The sequence below is a fragment of the Carassius carassius genome, chromosome 18, assembly GCF_963082965.1.
Source record: "Carassius carassius chromosome 18, fCarCar2.1, whole genome shotgun sequence".
Lineage (NCBI taxonomy): Eukaryota > Metazoa > Chordata > Actinopteri > Cypriniformes > Cyprinidae > Carassius > Carassius carassius.
In genome coordinates, this window is record NC_081772.1 from 31703289 (window position 1) to 31721749 (window position 18461).

At 45.6% G+C, this 18461-nt stretch overlaps 4 non-coding genes across 4 annotated transcripts; all 4 read right to left on the reverse strand.

Annotated features, from left to right (window-relative positions):
- Window positions 1–5722: 5722 nt before the first annotated feature.
- trnal-gag (transfer RNA leucine (anticodon GAG)) lies at window positions 5723–5794 on the reverse strand. Its single transcript has one exon. It is a non-coding gene; the product is annotated as a tRNA-Leu (tRNA).
- Window positions 5795–5949: 155 nt separating this feature from the next.
- trnas-uga (transfer RNA serine (anticodon UGA)) lies at window positions 5950–6031 on the reverse strand. The gene has a single exon. It is a non-coding gene; the product is annotated as a tRNA-Ser (tRNA).
- Window positions 6032–15274: 9243 nt separating this feature from the next.
- trnak-uuu (transfer RNA lysine (anticodon UUU)) lies at window positions 15275–15347 on the reverse strand. The gene has a single exon. It is a non-coding gene; the product is annotated as a tRNA-Lys (tRNA).
- Window positions 15348–15949: 602 nt separating this feature from the next.
- trnas-uga (transfer RNA serine (anticodon UGA)) lies at window positions 15950–16031 on the reverse strand. The gene has a single exon. It is a non-coding gene; the product is annotated as a tRNA-Ser (tRNA).
- Window positions 16032–18461: the final 2430 nt, after the last annotated feature.

The following is an 18461-nucleotide window of genomic DNA, read 5'->3' on the forward strand; positions in this document are numbered from 1 at the left end:
ACCCACCTTTCACACTTCTGTGTGATTTTTGGTAGATCGGTATTCATATATTATAGAAAATTGCCTTTTTATATATTTCATGGGCAAATCACTGACGTGAATGACATCGGTTCGAGTCCCACCTCGGACAAGGTTGAAATCACCCAATATATTTTCTAATCTTTCCTTAATGAATGAACACATATGTAAACATTTCATGTGCTTTTATGCCTTAACAGTTATTTTATAAAAACATATTTTTCATTGTATGGGTACATGTTAAAATGTATTTATTAAATGATAATATGTGGTTTCTTGAAATGTATTATTTGTTTTATTATTTCACCATTGAATATAAGAATCTTTAATATCTTTTTTAAATTACTCTTTTTCTAACTGAACTATATTTATTTTTGCTTACTGTTGAAGATGCTCTGTATCAAATTGCGCGCCACAGTATGAATGCTGATTCGCGATTGGTCTTTACATTATTGTGGTATCGTCATTGGCCAAGAAGGATCTGTCAATCTAATTCGTTCTATGATGAAATTCGATTGTGAATCCAAGGTCATATCATATCTATCCAAGGTCATATATATCATATTGCGATATCATATGATGATATGGAATTTCAAATGGTTTCATATGTTTATTTTATTGTTTTTACAATTCTGTCCCTTTCTTGTAATTTTAATGCTTTGTTGCAATACAAATAATTAAAATAAGAATTTGATACTACTACTGCATATAATAAATAATAATAAACCTTTATATCAAAGAAATGTTTCTACCAATCACTTCTCACATCCCGTGGACCTGTCTGCTATACAGTTCTGTCCCTTTCTTGTAATTTTAATGCTTTGTTGCAATAAGAATAAAAATAAGAATGTGATACTATTACTGCTTATAATAATAATAAACCTTTATATCAAAGAAATGTTTCTGACACTCACTTCTCACACCCTGTGGATCTGTCTGGAATACCATTATGTCCCTTTCTTGTAATTTTAATATCTGTGTGAGTTTGTAAAAAGTTTTCCAGATAGGTTTGATAGAAAAAAGCCAAAGGATACTGTTGTAGAAATAAAGTTCTTTTTATTTTTTTATTTACAAACACCTCCTTCTCTCTCCTTGTGGCGGATGGACCAGAGGCGGCGTAGGTGGTCGTGGCGGATGGACCAGAGGCGGTGTGGGTGGTTGTGGCAGAGGATGGACCAGAGGCGGCGTAGGTGGTCGTGGCAGATGGACCAGAGGGAACCCTGGTCATCCAGTTGAAAGACTGGAAAAAAGGGGGGAAAAAACATGTTTATGGAATTTAATCTATCTTTTTTACTTTGCTTTTTTATTAATCTATTTACTCTTTAGATTGTATTAATGTATTTAGTTTGTTTCTATTTCTCTTTTCATTGCGCTATACAAATAAAGTATATTATATATTATATATCTTCAGGATGCAGCCATATGTGGACGTTATGCTGGCTTTAATGTGGTCAATCCTGCACAAGATATCTCGCCCATAAACAGCCAGCATCCACCTGTGGGAGGGGATAGTTTCGGGCTCAGGTGGCTCCTGAAACCTCACAGGGAGCAGGCTTGGCTGGGAGATGAAGTCTGAGCAGGCACCAAGGTATCTGCAAAGACGCTTCAGCCACTCCTCGCTGTGGTTCTCCCGCAGCTGCCTCACTAAGCGAGAGGGGCTGTTGCCCAGGGCCCTCTCCCTCAGGAACCTTATGACCCGCATGTCACAGGCATACCTGAATAAAACAAAGGGAAAGAGAGACAGAAAGACACAAACATTAAAACCAGCTCATCTCAAGTGTGTTTTAAATGACAAACATTTGTTACAAAAACTAAATAGTCTCAGTATACTCACTTTCGAGTTAGGATCAGCCTAAATTCCAGTCTGTGGGCTAAGTCCAGCTGGTCCAAGATGGCCTTGCTGGAGGAAATTAAGGCCGTTTTGCACCCACTGCACCAGAGAGTCTCCGTGATCATCAGGTAGTACTGGTCCACATCCAGAACCTGACGGGCTCTCTTGTGTGCCCCATAGCCTGTGAGCTGTCTCCCACACACAGTACAGGACAGCCTGACCTTCCAGAGGTGGTATGGCATCCACAGTAGAAGCCTGTGTGTAAAGAAGCGCTCTGGAGCGGGGCCTTGGTGATAGATCAGAGCTGGCTCTGGTGGATCATACCACAGCTTCAGGTCAGTACGAAGCCGATGTTGCTTCCACAAAGCTGCTGAAATCCATTTCTGATCCTGTGGTGGTATGGTTTTCATCAACTTTGTGGGAAGCCATCCAGATTCGGAACCTGGAGCGGTCACCCTATCCTCGGCAGGTTGAACAGAGGATCCAGCCACAGATGGAGCAGCAGAGGGAACACAGGTGGAGCTGATCACAGGGGTGAGAGGAGCAGAGGACGTCCCAGAGGAGGCAGCGGCTGACACTTCCTAATGTATTAAAAAAGGCAAACACATACAGTAGATATGATTACAAGCCACTTATGAGGAATATTTTTTCAAAATGTAGCATATTTATGTGATCCAACAATATTAGTGTGAAGAAAACGATAAAATTAAAGAGTTTCTCACAACTCTAGAAGCAGCTCCTGGAGCACAGGAAGCAGAGGTGGCTTCATAGACAGAAGAAGGAGGAAGAGACAGGGGGGAGACGGTCTGAATATACAGCCTGGGACTGCGAGCAGGAGATGGTGTCCTAGATGCAGGGCTGGACAATGCAGAAGTGCTAATAGGCTGCAAGGTTAAGAGAGCACAGTTTACAATATTGAATTAAATAATCTATTATTATCAGGTATTGCAGTAACAATGATAAGATAAACTCAGCTTATCTTTATGGAATGAAATGTCATTCTTTGACTATATACCTTTGTTGCATGCGTCCTTGCCACACCTAGGTTTGGCCTTAAAGCTGCACCATGGGCCCCACCATACCGTGGCTTTGTAAACTGACAAAAAGAAATTAGTAACATTATGTGAAGCATTTTAAAATGCTATAACATATGATAACATAAATATCTGCAAAGACATGCATTTACCGATGCCAAAGTTAAAGTAGGCTTTAAAGGTGCCATTCCAGATGTTGTTCCTGACTGCCCTGGTGTTACAGGTGGTGACGTGGATGGTGTGGATGACACAGGGGCCAAACTGGAAGGCTACAGTTTCACAGAAAAGGAAATTAAATTCAAAAATACACAATACACCATCAACACATCACAGTTTTATGAAACACTTCTTATACCTTTTTCATATGGAAACCACAGTCACATGTCTGTGTCCCCCCAAACAGAGACATTTGCCCCCTGTGTTGCAGTGGACACTTCTCAATCTGTAACATATGACAGTGAATCATAACTATCTGCTCCTTCTATATATGACATAGCTTTCCTGTGTTTATATACATGCCCAAGTTTACCTTCTGATACAGGTCATGCCATTTCTTCTGGCGTGGTGCCGGTCTGTTTCCCTCCTCAGAAGGCCAGACCCCCTGTGTGGCAAATCTGCGCAGGCGGGCCATCCATTCACCCTCACTCATAGCCCTGTGCTTCTTGTGCTTGGAAGCCATCTTCCAATAAAAGATAGCGTGTGGCAAAATACAAAGTTTGTGACTATTCAGTAGAACTGAGTAGTTAATCAATTTCATACATTTATTTCAAATAGCACATATTTCATCTCAGTGTTTTTGGACAAGGTATAGTTTGATATTTTGGGAGGAATTGTGGTGTGTGGGTATAATAATATGCCATAACTCCATAAAAATCAGATTATTACATACCATTTCGATTACATAGGCTTACAATTAGCCCACATTATGATTATTATCGATTATAGCTCACTTAAACAACACAAGCCCCATATTACGTCATAAAACGTCATGTTAATGTTAATAAAGGCACAGTTTTATGCCTATGTATTGAATTACAGATGCAATGAACAGACAATGAACAGACAAAATTATTTTACCTCAGGTAAAAACTGGTGCCCAATACTATAGGCTAATTAACATTATGCATAATTCAGCCATATAGCGGTACGAGGTATAATCTAACGTTATATGATAGGCTAGCTATTTTTAGCCAGTGTATAATTTATTAATACATAGTACCTCAGTGTATACTATATTAATACATAGTACCTCGGTGTATTATATATTTCTGTAATACATATAATATATGAATACATAGTACCTCAGTGTATTATATATGAATACATAGTACCTCAGTGTATTATATATTAGTACATAGTACCTCAGTGTATAATATATTAATACATAGTACCTCAGTGTATTATATATGAATACATAGTACCTCAGTGTATTATATATTAATACATAGTTAGTACCTCAGTCACAGTGTATTATATATGAATACATAGTACCTCAGTGTATTATATATGAATACATAGTACCTCAGTGTATAATATATTAATACATAGTTAGTACCTCAGTGTACTATATATTAATACATAGTACCTCAGTGTATAATATATTAATACATAGTTAGTACCTCAGTGTATTATATATTAATACATAGTACCTCAGTGTATAATATATTAATACATAGTAGTAGCAGTCACATTTAGTAGCATACAATCATATTAAGATTATTATCAGTTGGTAAACACAAAGTCTCCTGTTATAACAGGTGCAACACCTGAATACAACACAAAACTCATTCATTCATATTAAATCATTGTCTGTGTTAAAAGTGGACACAATATCAGGTGTAGTACCAATGTTATAACAATGTAAACCATTCGTTTCTCTCTGTCGAAAATACGTTTCAGCTAAGTTAACGTTAATGCTAACATTACTCCATTCATTCATTCATTCATTCATTCTTAGCTAAGTTAGTTAACGTTAGCAGACTAAACAAAGCAACAACGTCGACGTCTTACCTAACACAATCTGACAATGTTGTAAGTTACAAGTTTATTTAAGAAAAAACTATTAATTAAATATAGTTAATTAAATAGATAAATCTTACCTCAGTGTCACCGTCAACGTCTTACCTAAAACAATGTAACGTAGTTAAAAGTTTATTTTAAATATATATATATATTTCCAAAAATAACTCTATAAATAAAAATAGTATTTATTGATTCGCTGTGAGCGATAACTGTGGACTTATGCGCATGCTCCGCCAATGATGGAAAGGGCCACGGTGATTGGCTGTCTTAAAATGTAAAAGATGGACATGCAGAGACCTGATTGGCTGTCGTAAAATGTAAAAGATGGAAATGCTGAGATCTGATGGGCTGCAAAAGATGGACATGCAGAGACGTGATTTGTCGAAATTAGACAGACGAACTGTCTCCCGGCACCGCTATCCAGGCTCTTGTGGAGCACTGGCTTCTCACCTTTTATAAAGCAGCAGTTTTACAACAAGCTGCCCAGAAGAGACGCAGGTGTCACAAGGATGAAAGCTAGAAATAGTTATGGCACAGAGAGCGAAGGACCATAGATGGCACAATTACAGTCACAGAAAGCTAAAGCAATACTGCAAATCCTTCCGGAAATGGGAAGAGTTCGAACCTGCGCAGGGAGACCCCAATGGATTTCAAGTCCATCGCCTTAACCTCTCGGCCACGACTACGCCTAATGTTAGAAAGCAAGCCCCTTTGTCTGATGGCGCCCTGCACAGGCCAAGCTTCAGAAACAAAATCACGCAGAACGATGAGGTGGTAAAAAATGTTCAACCTTCCCGTATACTCAACGGCAGAGGGTTGCCGTGACCCGGATTCGAACCGGGGTTGCTGCGGCCTCAACGCAGAGTACTAACCACTATACGATCACGGCGTGCCACTGGCTCACCCAAGACAACCCCTGGAGCCCGGATAGAAGAAGCAGCAGTGGCGTGTTTGTCCATCGAAGAGGGACTGGACATTTTGCAAATAAGTGCGAGGACCGTGAAAAATGCATGGATGCTTTGCCTCATGGCCTTCATTAAACAGCGTAGTCAGCAGGATTCGAACCTGCGCGGGGAGACCCCAATGGATTTCAAGTCTATCACCTTAACCACTCAGCCACGACTACGGGAGTAGACCAATTACTGCTCAGTTTGTGTCCAACACTGTTGCCTGACCTACTTGCAACCAACCCAGCTCAGTCAGCAAGCGGAGATTGCAAGCGGGTAAAACACAGTCCCACTGAGGAGAAATCAGGCTGCCATGTCTCATCCTATGTAATGAGGTTTTTCAGTACTGGCCCTTGGGACCGACAGCACTGCACAATTGGGAAGTCTGTCTTATTCTACTCACTCTGTGAGCACTCTTTCCTAAAGGGCTGACCATCAGAATCAGGTTTGCCGAACAAGGGAGATGCACTGATCCCCGGGAGCAGAAAGGAACATCGCTCTAGTACAGAGTCAGCAGAAGAGATGGACCGTAGTGATAGCAAGCTGAGGCCTACAAAAAGACGACTGACCTACGCCCAAACAGGGACTTGAATTAAGCAGACCACCTTCTGCCATGTTGTGTGTAACACTGCTGCCTGACCTACTTGCAACCCAGCAAGCCGAGATTGTAAGCTACCCCTGGAAGCGGCTAAAACAGCAGTCCCACTGAGGAGAAATCAGGCTGCCATGTCTCATCCTATGTAATGGGGTTTTTCAGTACTGGCCCTGGGAACCGACGGCACTGCACAAATGGGAGGTCTGTCTTATTCTACTCACTCTATGAGCACTCTTTCCTAAAGGGCTGACCATCAGAATCATGTGTGCCGAACAAGGGAGATGTACTGACCCCCTGGAGAAGGAAGGAACATCGCTCTAATACTGAGTCAGCAGAAGAGATGGACCCGTAGTGATAGCAAGCTGAGGCCTCCAAAAAGTAGACTGACCTTCGCCCAAACAGGGACTTGAATTAAGCAGACCACCTTCTGCCCTGTTGTGTGTCACATTGCTGCCTGACCTACTTGCAACCTAGCAAGCCGAGATTGTAAGCTAGCCCTGGAAGCGGGTAAAACAGCAGTCCCACTGAGGAGAAATCAGGCTGCCATGTCTCATCCTATATAATGGGGTTTTTCAGTGCTGGGCCTGGGGACCGACAGCACTGAACAATTCGGAGGTCTGTCTTATTCTACTCACTCTGTGAGCGCGCTTTCCTAACAAGCTGACCATCAGAATCAGGTGTGCCAAACAAGGGAGGTGCACTGATACCCTGGAGCAGGAAGGAACACCGCTCCAGTACAGATTCAGAAGAAGAGATGGACCGTAGTGATAACAAGGTGACTACGCCAAAAGCAGACAGACCTTCACCCTAACAGGGACTTGAACCCTAGACCCTCAAATTAAAAGTCTGATTCTCTACCGACTGAGCTATCCAGGCTCTTGTGGAGCACTGGCTTCTCACCTTTTATAAAGCAGCAGTTTTACAACAAGCTGCCCAGAAGAGATGCAGGTGTCACAAGGATGAAAGCTAGAAGCAGTTATGGCACAGAGAGCGAAGGACCATAGAAGGCACAATTACCGTCACAGAAAGCTAAAGCAATACTGCAAATCCCTCCCGTAGTCGGCAGAGTTCGAACCTGCGCAGGGAGACCCCAATGGATTTCAAGTCAATCGCCTTAACCTTTTTTTTTTTTTTTTTTTTTATTTATTGAAGAAATTAATCAATTCAAACATACATGTCAATTATTCACATACAAAAGTACATACGATTCTTTCTTTGACATAAAAAATTCCTAAAATCTTGAATTGACAGACATCTTACTTACAATTTAAAGAAAGAAGTCATTAAATAGTTTAATCTTTTAAAAATGAAAATTCAATTCCCAGCTCTTTGAAGACCATTAATACCTCCTGAGTAAAAATATTATAAAAAACATCAATCGTTTCCTCCAATTTAAAATAATAAAACAGACATCCAACATATTTTTCAACTTTTCTCCTAAACACATTCCATACATCAATTAAAGCATTGTCCTTTTTCACCATCACTCTTCTTTCCCATATCGCACTTTTCATCAGCATCACAAGTAAATTAATCAGCTTCTCATGTTTATATTTCTCATTAATGCCCAACATTAACACCTTTTCCCACTCAAAGTTTCCATTTCCCTCTCCTCTCAAAATTAAAATCATTCTTTTACATCTCTCATTAAAATCTTTCAGCTTATCACAATATAAAAACAAGTGTAAAAACCCTTCATTTGCATCTTGGCATACTTTACATATTGCACTTTCCTCCATCCCAATTTTGCTTAAAATCACATCTGTGAACACTGCTTTGTTCCTGATAAAATATTCCATATTCTCCAGTTTAGTCTGTACAATTTTCCCATTTATATTCCCCCATATTTTCTCTTCCGGTACATCATTGAACATCCGTAGCCAGTATTCATTTACAACAGGTTTCTTGAAAACCACATCTCTAAAAAAACAATAAAACATTTTCACAGTACATTCTTTAAAAGCACACAATTTTCCCCCCATATTTGCATACACATCTTTTCCTTGATTTTCTTCTTCCATATTTTCAATTCTCTTTATCCATTCTTTAGGTATAGCATTCTTAATTAAATCATATTTGTTTGTAATCTATTGTCTGCTATAATCCTCCTTTGCCTCCTCCATCACATCCACAATGTATTGCACTGGTAAAAACCCCTCTTTGAATTCATATAAAACATCTCTGACTTTCATGATTCCAACATCCCACCATTTCTTAAAAAAAACCTGCTTCCCTTGATTTAAAATGCAGTTGTTTAAGAATAAAGGCTGATTTAAAATGTTCTCTCTACCTTGTGGCTTAAAATGCACATTATCTAAAAATTTTCCCCATGCTCTCATCAGTTCTTTATAAAATTCTGGCAGCCCCTCCGTCATCCAATTTGTTGTTTTCATCCATAAAATGTTGTCCCCCAGATTAAAATGACTACACTTGTTTAAAAAATGCCCCATTGTTCTTTTCCATGCTGCTTTATTTTCTTCGTCTAGATATTTGCTTATGATTTTCACCCTTAAACTGTTCTTTCTTTGCTCCACGTCCATTAGCCCTAGCCCCCCCTTCCCCACTGCTCCTATTAAAGTGTTATATGCAATTCTCGGTGGCTTTCCTTCCCATAAAAAATCTAAAAAACATTTTTTCAGCCTTTTTTCTGTCCACAACGGCATTGAAGCCACATATAAAATATGCCATAACTTAGAAACCATTAAAACATTAAAAATTAAAACCCTCCCCTCCAAAGTTAAGGACATTAATCTCCAAAAATTCAACCTTCTCTCGATCCCTCCTAGCATCTCCTCCCACATAATTCCTTCTGCTTTGGTTTCATCCCTCCCCATTAAAACACCTAAAATCTTTATTTCATTCATTTCCTTAAAATTAAAGTGCGCCGTTAAAACCTCACTTCCCCCGAATCTCATGTATACTGTTTTATCCTCGTTCACTTTAGCCCCTGATCCCCTGCAAAATGTTTGTACTATTTTCATTGCTTCCCTTACACTCAACAGATCTTGCAGCAATAGCGTAGTATCATCAGCGTATTGAAATATTTTATTCTCTCCTCCCTCTATGCCTATTCCTTTTATTCTCCCTTCCTGTTCTACCATTAACCCAGAGTTCGAACCTGTGCAGGGAGACCCCAATGGATTTCAAGTCCATCGCCTTAACCTCTCGGCCACGGCTACGCCTAATGTTAGGTAGTACACATAATGGGTTCGTGGAAAAAACCCCATTCATTTAAATTGCCATATACCGCATAATGGTTCGAAGGGATTGTACTGTCAATTTGGATCCATTTTCTTCTTTAGAAAACTGGCCAACGGGACGAGTCGGCTTACCCCCCTTTTCCGTAGGGAATCCGCAGTAAACCAAGTATTGACACCTCTAGGGGGTGATGTTGACCACCGGGAGAGCCCCCCCACCACCACCCCCACCTCCCACGAACCCTATAAAGGTCCTTTTGCCATCGTTCTTCTGGCCGTTGGGGGTATTCGTTCCCAGGACCCTATTATTTGGCCTTTCTCCTATTAAACGAATGGCCAGGGCAGTTCTAGGGTGGGCTTCGCATCCCAGCGGGCCGCGTTTTGTCCACCCGCCATATGGACCCGCTTAGCGGACCCCCGTGACCACGCTCCCTATAAAGGTCCTTTTGCCATCGTTCTGCTGGCCATTGGGGGTATTCGCTCCCAGGACCCTATTATTTGGCCTTTCTCCCATTAAACGAATGGCCGGGGCTGTTCTAGGGTGGGCTTCGCATCCCAGCGAGCTGCGTTTTGTCCACCTGCCATATGGGTCCGCTGTGCAGACCCCCGTGACCACGAACCCATTATTTGTCCATTTAACCATTATCATCGCGGATCGGACCCTCCAGCCGCGAGGACCCCCGACCCGGACCCCCGGTCCCACGGAACCACTATTTGTCCACTTTTCCACTATTTTTACGGAACGTTCCCAAAAGGGTCCCAGAGGTGGGGGGTGGGCGTCCCCGCCCCGCGGGCACTCACCGGCGCCCCCTCTGGCCATTTCGGGGTCGCCGACGCAAGTCGCTCCGATCGGTCCGCGGTCTCGGTGAGGTCACTGGGGGGGCCCCACGGACCCCGCTGTGAAATTTGGGACCCCTGGGACGTTTCTAAAAAAATCCCACCTGCCATTTATTCCCATGCTTTCGGCCTAGCGGATTCGTGGACACGACTCCCAAGGGTCCGATCGGGCCGAATTTTGGATATGTGTCTCGAGGGCATCCCCTCGACCGGGCACAGAAGTCTGGTGGCCCTACGACCTTCTTTAGGGGTCAAACGGTCACAGAAGGGACCCCACGTCCACAAAAGCGGTACGCGTTTTGATGGGAGGTGGGACGTCCACAGTTCGGAGACGATAGGTTGTAGGGCCCCCAGATTTGAGATTCTGGCTTCTCAGGGGCCCCTCAACAAGGCCCCCGAAACACGTAGTCGTAGGACCCATGGAAAAAAAGGGCATCGCGCTAGGTCCTCACGCTTTTGACAGCACGTTCTAGGGGCCCTCAGGAGCAACCGATCCAAATTTCGGGCCCCTAGGACGTTTCTAAAAAATCCCTCCTGCCATTTACTTGAATGTGTTCGGCCTAGCGGTTTCGTGGACACGGCTCGCCGGGGTCCGATCGGGCCGAATTTTGGATATGTGTCTCATGGGGGCCACCTCGACCGGGCATAGAAGTCTGGTGACCCCTACGACCTTATTTAGGGGTCAAAGGGTCAAAAAAGGGAGCGCTTGTCCACCAAACCGGTACGCGTTTACATTGGAGATGGGACATCCGCCCTTCGGAGACGATGGGTCGTAGGGCCCCGAGATTCGAGATTCTCGCATCTCAGAGGCCCCTCTCCCATGTCCCCAAAGCACGAAGCTGTAGGACCTTGAAAAAATAATTCCCATCCGGCACCCTGAAATCTCTCAAAAGGCTCTGATCATGTAAGAGTCAGAGAGGGCTGAGGGAGAGATTTTGTGCAGGAGGCTCCGAATTATCCCCTCGCCTTAGGGCCCCGCTCTTTCGGCAGCTCAATCGGGGCGGCCCCTGGACCCACCGATCCGAATTTCGGGCCCCTGGGTCTTTTCTAAAAAAGTCCCACCTGCCATATATTTGAATGGGGTTCAAATAAATTGCGGGTGGACATGCACCACATGTGGTTTTCTATGCATAATTCTACAGTATTATGGGACAAAACTTACAAAAATGGGTTCCTCGGAGCTTGCAGAATACAGCAGATGAGACTTCAACCACGAAATCGCTAAAATTGATCCGTCAACGGAACCATTAGGAAGGGCGTGCTGAATAAATGGCAAATGGGAGGTTTTTTTAAAAAAAATGTCCATTTACAATTTATTCAGCGGGACCTCCGTAGTGCTCTGGTGGACATACATTTTTATGCATATTTTACATTATTATTGGATAAAACTTACAAGAATTGATTCCTCTGGGTGTCCTGAGTACAGTAAAGGTCTTTTCATTAACAATAACACACATTTGAAATAAATAAAGTTAAATACAGGTGCTATTTAATGAAAAGTGAGATACGCACCACATGTGGTGCACATGTGTGCCAAAATTCAACGCTCATTTTTATGCAAATTCTACAGTATTATGGGTTAAAACTTACAAAAATTGATTCCTCTGAGTGCCCTGAGTACAGTACAACTGTTTCCTCTCGGCCTCATAAAAAAAATTTTCTTCCGACTTCCACCCCCCTTGAGCTGCCTTCTCTAGCCGGGGAGGGTGCACCCTGGCCGGCATGGATGAGTAGGTGCGAGGGGGGTGGATGGTACTATTTTTTTGCAAATATCTCCGCGCAGCGGTGGACCCCGGGGCTGAAATTCAGGGGATTCCTAGAGGGTCGAGGGGCCTACCGTATGCGACCACCCTCTAGTTCCTGGGTGGTCCGGTTCCTGAGTTATCCCGGTTCAAATCCCACATTTTGGGGGGCCGTAACTTTGACCCCCGGGGTCATAGGGACATGGGGCAGGTGTCATCGGATAGAGGGCCACCTGTTCTGACCTTGACCCGATTTTGGTGCAGTTTGGCCCCGTTTTGCGGAGTTACAGCTTGGCAAAGTCTGTGACATTTTGGTTAACCAAAATCCAACATTTTTTATATGCATATTTCTACAGTATAATGGGATAAAACTTACAAAAATGGATTCCTCTGAGTGCCCTGGGTACAGTACAAGTGTTTTCTCTAGGCCTCATAAAAATTTTTTTCTTCCGACTTCCACCCCCTTCGAGCTGCCTTCTCTAGCCGGGGAGGGTGCACCCTGGCCGGCATGGATGAGTAGGTGCGAGGGGGGTAGATGGTACTATTTTTTTGCTAATATCTCCGCGATGCGTTGGACCCCGCGGCTGAAATTCGGGAGATCCCGAGAGGGTCGTGGACACGACGTGGACACGACTCCGAAGGGTCCGATCGGGCCGAATTTTGGATATGTGTCTCGAGGGGATCCCCTCGACCGGGCACTGAAGTCTGGTGGCCCTACCACCTTCTCTAGGGGTCAAACGGTCACAGAAGGGACCCCACGTCCACAAAAGCGTTACGCGTTTTGATGGGAGGTGGGACGTCCACAGTTCGGAGACGATAGGCCGTAGGGCCCCCAGATTTTAGATTCTGGCATCTCAGGGGCCCCTCACCCAGGGCCCCGAAGCACATAGTCGTAGGACTAAAGGGAAAAAAGTGCATCGCACTAGGGCCCCGCGCTTTTGACTGCACGATCCAGGGGCCCCAAAGAGCCACCGTTCCGAATTTCGGGCCCCTGGGACTTTTCTAAAAAAATCCCACCTGCCATTTATTTTAATGTGTTCAGCATAGCGGGTTCGTGGACACTGATTGCAAGGGCTCTTGGGCCCCGGGCCTTCATAAGCTTACTGGGGGAAGCCCCAGGAGCCACCGTTCCAAGTTTTGGGCCCCAGGGATGTCTCAGAAAAAAATGTCCGAACGAGGCTCTTTTCTAACGCTAATGGTCAAATGGACAAATATTGGGTCCGTGGGACCCGGGGGTGGGGTCCGCAAATGTTCCGCATGTGATCTGTGGTCATTCCGTGAACATAATGGTCAAATGGACAAATAGTGGGTTCGTGGGACCCAGGGTGGGGGTCCACAAATGGTCCGCAGATGATCCGCAGTCATTGTGTGAACATAATGGTCAAATGGACAAATATTGGGTTCTTGGGACCCAGGGTGGGGGTCCGCAAGTGGTCCGCAGATGATCCGCAGTCATTGTGTGAACATAATGGTCAAATGGACAAATAGTGGGTTCGTGGGACCCAGGGTGGGGGTCCGCAAGTGGTCCACGGATGATCCGCAGTCATTGTGTGAATATAATGGTCAAATGGACAAATAGTGGGTTTGTGGGACCCAGGGTGGGGGTCAGCAAGTGGTCCGCAGATGATCCGCAGTCATTGTGTAAATATAATGGTCAAATGGACAAATACTAGGTTCGTGGGACCCAGGGTGGGGGTCCGCAAGGGGTCCGCAGATGATCCGCAGTCATTGTGTGAATATAATGGTCAAATGGACAAATAATGGGTTCGTGGGACCCGGGTTGGGGGTCCGACGGGGGTCCGCACCGGTTCTGTGGTCATTCTGTAACTTTAAAGGTCAAATGGACAAAAATTGGTTTCGTGGGCAAAAAAATCGTCCATCCCCCATTCGGGTAAATGCCACTGTTTTAAACCTGAGGTGTACTGCTCCGTGCGCCACCCTGTGGAGAAGTGCTGTATGGCATTTAGGGGCCTCAAATTTGGGTAAGCTTCCGCGAGGCCCCTTGGGGGACCAGATCCTCCCGCGCCGGTCAGGGGTCTCCCGTGGGCCAGCGCAGTCCGGGAGACATCGACACCGCGTCCGGCAAAAATTTTTTGGGGTCAGCGCGCAGTTCCCCTTAACCCACATACACAAGCCCTCAAACTTATACCTGAATGGACGCTCCAAAAAAAATGGACACACTTTATGGACACTCTTTCCTAAAGGGCTGACCATAAGAATCAGGTGTGCCGAACAAGCCAACCAATTTCTGCTCAGTTTGTTTCCAACACTGCTGCCTGACCTACGTGCAACCAACCCAGCTCAGTCAGCAAGCGGAGATTGCAAGCTAGCCCTGCAAGCGGGTAAAACAGCGGTCCCACTGAGGAGAAATCAGGCTGCCATGTCTCATCCTATGTAATGGGGTTTTTCAGTACTGTCCCTGGGGACCGACAACACTGCACAATTGGGAAGTCTGTCTTATTCTACTCACTCTGTGATCACTCTTTCCTAAAGGGCTGACCATCAGAATCAGGTTTGCCGAAAGAAGGAGATGCACTGATCCCCGGGAGCAGAAAGGAACATCGCTCTAGTACAGAGTCAGCAGAAGAGATGGACCGTAGTGATAGCAAGCTGAGGCCTACAAAAAGAAGACTGACCTACGCCCAAACAGGGACTTGAATTAAGCAGACCACCTTCTGCCATGTTGTGTGTAACACTGCTGCCTGACCTACTTGCAACCTAGCAAGCCGAGATTGTAAGCTAGCCCTAGAAGCGGGTAAAACAGCAGTCCCACTGAGGAGAAATCAGGCTGCCATTTCTCATCCTATGTAATGGGGTTTTTCAGTGCTGGGCCTGGGGACCCACAGCACTGCACAATTCTGAGGTCTGTCTTATTCTACTCACTCTGTGAGCGCGCTTTCCTAACGAGCTGACCATCAGAATCAGGTGTGCCAAACAAGGGAGGTGCACTGATACCCTGTAGCAGGAAGGAACACCGCTCCAGTACAGATTCAGAAGAAGAGATGGACCGTAGTGATAGCAAGGTGACTCCGCCAAAAGCAGACAGACCTTCGCCCGAACAGGGACTTGAAGCCTGGACCCTCAGATTAAAAGTCTGACGCTCTACCAACTGAGCTATCCAGGCTCTTGTGAAGCACTGGCTTCTCACCTTTTATAAAGCAGCAGTTTTACAACAAGCTGCCTAGAAGAGACGCAGGTGTCACGAGGATGAAAGCTAGAAGCAGTTATGGCACAGAGAGCGAAGGACCATAGAAGGCACAATTACAGTCACAGAAAGCTAAAGCAATACTGCAAATCCTTCCGGAAATGGGAAGAGTTCGAACCTGAGCAGGGAGACCCCAATGGATTTCAAGTCCATCGCCTTAACCTCCCGGCCACGACTACGCCTAATGTTAGAAAGCAAGCCCCCTTGTCTGATGGCGCCCTGCACAGGCCAAGTTTCAGAAACAAAATCACGCAGAAAGATGAGGTGGTAAAAATTTTTCAACCTTCCCGTATACTCAACGGCAAAGGGTTGCCATGACCCGGATTCGAACCGGGGTTGCTGCGGCCACAACGCAGAGTATTAACCAATATACGATCACGATGTGCCACTGGCTCACACAAGAAAATCCCTGGAGCCCGGATATAAGAAGCAGCAGCGTCGTGTTTGTCCATCGAAGAGTAATAAGTGCGAGGACCGTGAAAAATGCATGGATGCTTTGCCTCATGGCCTTCAGCAAACAGCGTAGTCAGCAGGATTCGAACCTGCGCGGGAAGACCCCAATGGATTTCAAGTCCATCACCTTAACCACTCGTCCACGACTACGGGAGTAGACCAATTTTTGCTCAGTTTGTGTCCAACACTGCTGCCTGACCTACTTGCAACCAACCCAGCTCAGTCAGCAAGCGGAGATTGCAAGCTAGCCCTGCAAGCGGGTAAAACAGCGGTCCCACTGAGGAGAAATCAGGCTGCCATGTCTCATCCTATGTAATGGGGTTTTTCAGTACTGGCCCTGGGGACCGACAACACTGCACAATTGGGAAGTCTGTCTTATTCTACTCACTCTGTGATCACTTTTTCCTAAAGGGCTGACCATCAGAATCAGGTTTGCCGAAAGAGGGAGATGCACTGATCCCTGGGAGCAGAAAGGAACATCGCTCTAGTACAGAGTCAGCAGAAGAGATGGACCGTAGTGATAGCAAGCTGAGGCCTACAAAAAGAAGACTGACCTTCGCCCAAACAGGGACTTGAATTAAGCAGACCAACTTCTGCCCTGTTGTGTGTCACATTGCTGCCTGACCTACTTGCAACCTAGCAAGCCGAGATTGTAAGCTAGCCCTGGAAGCGGGTAAAACAGCAGTCCCACTGAGGAGAAATCAGGCTGCTATGTCTCATCCTATGTAATGGGGTTTTTCAGTGCTGGGCCTGGGGACCGACAGCACTGCACAATTCGGAGGTCTGTCTTATTCTACTCACTCTGTGAGCTCGCTTTCCTAACGAGCTGACCATCAGAATCAGGTGTGCCAAACAAGGGAGGTGCACTGATACCGTGGAGTAGGAAGGAACACCGCTCCAGTACAGATTCAGAAGAAGAGATGGACCGTAGTGATAGCAAGGTGACTTCGCCAAAAGCAGACAGACTTTCGCCCGAACGGGGACTTAAACCCTGGACCCTCAGATTAATAGTCTGATTCTCTACCGACTGGGCTATCCCGGCTCTTGTGGAGCACTGGCTTCTCACCTTTTATAAAGCAGCAGTTTTACAACAAGCTGCCCAGAAGAGACGCAGGTGTCACGAGGATGAAAGCTAGAAGCAGTTATGGCACAGAGAGCGAAGGACCATAGAAGGCACAATTACCGTCACAGAAAGCTAAAGCAATACTGCAAATCCCTCCCGTAGTCGGTAGAGTTCGAACCTGCGCGGGGAGACCCCAATGGATTTCAAGTCCATCGCCTTAACCTCTCGGCCACGACTACGCCTAATGTTAGAAAGCAAGCCCCCTTGTCTGGTGGCGCCCTGCACAGGCCAAGCTTCAGAAACAAAATCACGCAGAAAGATGAGGTGGTAAAATTTTTTCAACCTTCCCGTATACTCAACAGCAAAGGATTGCCGTGACCCGGATACGAGCCGGGGTTGCTGCGGCCACAACGCAGAGTACTAACCACTATACGATCAAGGCGTGCCACTGGCTCACCCAAGACAACCCCTGGAGCCCGGATACAAAAAGCAGCAGCGGCGTGTTTGTCCATCGAAGAGGGACTGGACATTTCGCAAATAAGTGCGAGGACCGTGAAAAATGCATGGACGCTTTGCCTCATGGCCTTCAGCAAACAGCGTAGTCTGCAGAATTCGAACCTGCGCGGCGAGACCCCAATGGATTTCTAGTCCATCGCCTTAACCACTCGGCCACAACTACGGGAGTAGACCAATTTCTGCTCAGTTTGTGCCCAACACTGCTGCCTGACCTGCTTGCAACCAACCCAGCTCAGTCAGCAAGCGGAGATTGCAAGCTAGCCCTGCAAGCGGGTAAAACAGCTGTCCCACTGAGGAGAAATCAGGCTGCCATGTCTCATCCTATGTAATGGGGTTTTTCAGTACTGGCCCTGGGGACCGACAGCACTGCACAATTGGGAAGTCTGTCTTATTCTTCTCACTCTGTGAGCACTCTTTCTTAAACGGCTGACCATCAGAATCAGGTGTGCCTAACAAGGGAGATGCACTGATCCCCGGGAGCAGGAAGGAACATCGCTCTAGTACAGAGTCAGCAGAAGAGATGGACCGTAGTGATAGCAAGCTGAGGCCTACAAAAAGAAGACTGACCTTCGGCCAATCAGGGACTTGAATTAAGCAGACCACCTTCTGCCATGTTGTGTGTAACACTGCTGCCTGACCTACTTGCAACCTAGCAAGCCGAGATTCTAATCTAGCCCTGGAAGCGGCTAAAACAGCAGTCCCACTGAGGAGAAATCAGGCTGCCATGTCTCATCCTATGTAATGGGGTTTTTCAGTACTGGCCCTGGGGACCGACAGCACTGCACAAATGGGAGGTCTGTCTTATTCTACTCACTCCGTGAGCACTCTTTCCTAAAGGGCTGACCATCAGAATCATGTGTGCCGAACAAGGGAGATGCACTGACCCCCTGGAGAAGGAAGGAACATCGCTCTAATACAGAGTCAGCAGAAGAGATGGACCCGTAGTGATAGCAAGCTGAGGCCTCCAAAAAGTAGACTGACCGTCGCCCAAACAGGGACTT